Genomic DNA, 2,802 nt, shown 5'->3' with positions numbered 1-2,802 from the left:
AGCTTGCAATAACTGTAAACAGTCTCCTAGACTGGTGAGAACTTAGGAAGTTGTCACAGGGAAGGGGGTATACAACATTAACAGCAGACATGATGACTGACACCCATATACCTGACAACTTTATAGCTTTGTAAACCATTCTGTAAATCACTAATAACATATATAAAATAACCCAGTCAGTGATTAAAAAGTAAAAAGGCAAGTTTTCCTTTAAGCATGTAGTATATAGTACAATGTCAAAAAATGAACAAATTAGAACCAATACTCCTTAAATTAAAGTAAAATTCCCTCCTGATTAGAATGTTTGCTAGAAACACTTAGAGGAAAATCTGTTCCAGATAAAGCTCAATATTGAATAAAGAAATTGTCCTCAATTGACTGAAGCCTATGTCAGCAAAAATAAGAACATTTTCTGCTTTTATAGTTATTTGTGTATTTTTCAGAATATTTTCCTACCATATTTTAATATTCTGTATTAATTATGCATGTTGATTTTTAAAAAAATGTTCTCCTACATATATTGAAACGATGGTAAGTTTTTCTCTTTTACTATTTTAGTGTGCTACATTGCACTAATTTTTCAGTTGCTAAACTGACCTTCCACACTTGAGATAAACCCAACTTATTCATGGCATATGATAATTTTTATTTCTTGTTGCATTCCTTGTGTTAATATTTTGTTAGGAATTTTCTGGCACGTTTGTGAGGAATGTTGAGGTTTAAAGTTCTTTCTTAGAGATGTCTTCCTCAGATTTGGATAATAATGTCAAGATACCCTCATGACTCTCCTTTTCTATGTCCTTAACGTTTGGATAAGGTTGGCGTCTTGTCTTCTTTGCACTTTTTTTTTTAATTCTACAGTGAAACCATCTGGACCTAAACCCCAGAAACATTCTTTTTTTTTTTTTTTCCTCTGCTTATTTTTATGTGTATGTGAGTGTGGCAAGTGTGTACAGTGATGGGTAGTAATCTTAATCTTAAGAGACTGTCACGTGATTTTTCTAGGTAGCAGTACAATTTCTACTTCTTTTAACATTTATTTTTATTTTTAATATTTTAATTAATTTATTATTGGATAGGGACAGAGAGAAATTGAAAGGGGAGAGGGAGAGAGACAGACACCTGTAGCACTGCCTCACCACTGTAGTGCTGCTTCACCTGTTGGTAGGGACTGGGGGCTCAAACCAGGGTCTTTTCGCACTGTGACATATGTGCTCAACCAGGTGCACCACCACCCAGCCCCACAATTTTCTATTCCTATTATTGATCAAAGTTATGCCAATAACTTTAAAATATATATAACTTTAATAAATAAATTTAAAAGATTTTTTTGGTTCAAATTAATTTAAAAATGTTGAACAAGTGTATGTACTCATGAAATAACACTAAAATATGATATCTTTTTATAAATGCAATAAAATATGATATCTTCTTATAAATGTAGATGGTTTTAATTTGATGATATTTAGAGGTTTGTTTTAATGTACTCTAAGTTTGGTATCAAAATATCCCAGCATCATAAAATGATGGGAAATAAATAAATAAATCCACTTAGTTCATAAATCTTAGTTTCAAACTGGTAGGCTTAAAGTCTTTTACAACACTCCATTACTGTTTTATATAAAATTTTTATTTAAAAAAAAGGAAACACTGACAAGAACCATAGGATAAGAGGGGCACAACTGTGGTTTCAAATACTTTCATTTCAGATTGCCTGAGAATTGTCTTGATATAGTTCTGTCATTGTTACTACTTTCACATGGGGGTTATTTAATGATATAATTTTTAAAAAATATTTATTTTTTCCCTTTTGTTGCCCTTGTTTTTTTTTTTTATTGTTGTAGTTATCGATGTCATCATTGTTGGATAGGACAGAGAGAAATGGAGAGAAGAGGGGAAGACAGAGGGAGAGAGACAGACAGACATCTGCAGACCTGCTTCACTGCCTGTGAAGCTACTCCCCTGCTGGTGGGGAGCTGGGGACTCGAACCAGGATCCTTATGCTGGTCCTTGAGCTTTGCGCCACGTGTGCTTAACCCGCTGTGCTACCACCCGACTCCCGATATATATTTTTTAATTCTTCTTTTTCTGAAACGTGTGGGGCCTCATGAATGTGTTATTTCATCACTCTGGCTCAAATTTTTCATATATATATATATATATATATTGAGAGTGAGAGAAGACAGACAAAGACAGGGAAGGAGAAGCATTACAACACTGAAGTTTCCTCCAGAGTCATAGTACTATCATGTAGTTTGCCTTGGGCTTAAACCTTATGCAGTTGCCCTATTAGCTGTGCTGTCATATTACCACTAGTTTTTTGTTTTTTAAATCTGTTTTGATTTGTATTCTTGTTCATAATGTTTTCTATATTGCTTATTGCTTTGTGTATACTGGGGAGGTACACATTCTGCATTTATTGAGTATATTATACAAATGTCAATTAGGTTAAGTTGGTTGCTAATGTTGTTCAAGTGCTTATATTATCTTTACTGATTTCCTGTCGACAGTTTCATTGATTGCTCAGAGAAGAATATTAAATTCCCAGCAATATTTGTAGATTGATCTATTCCTCCTTTTTAGTTAGTTTAGATTCAATATATATATATATATTGCTCCAGGGTTATCACTGGGGCTCGAATCCTGCACTATGGGCAGGATAAATTTCTGATCAGCATTTTTTCCTTGAGATAGATGAAAATTATGGACCAACATATGATACCAAGGAGAAAAAAGAGCAACTCAGCATCTAGGAGAATCATTTTAAAAAATGGAGAGTGGGGTAGTTAGCATAATGATTAT

Source organism: Erinaceus europaeus, chromosome 21, assembly GCF_950295315.1.
Source record: "Erinaceus europaeus chromosome 21, mEriEur2.1, whole genome shotgun sequence".
NCBI lineage: Eukaryota > Metazoa > Chordata > Mammalia > Eulipotyphla > Erinaceidae > Erinaceus > Erinaceus europaeus.
The sequence above is the reverse complement of the archived record's forward strand: the minus strand, read 5'-3'. Positions refer to the sequence as shown.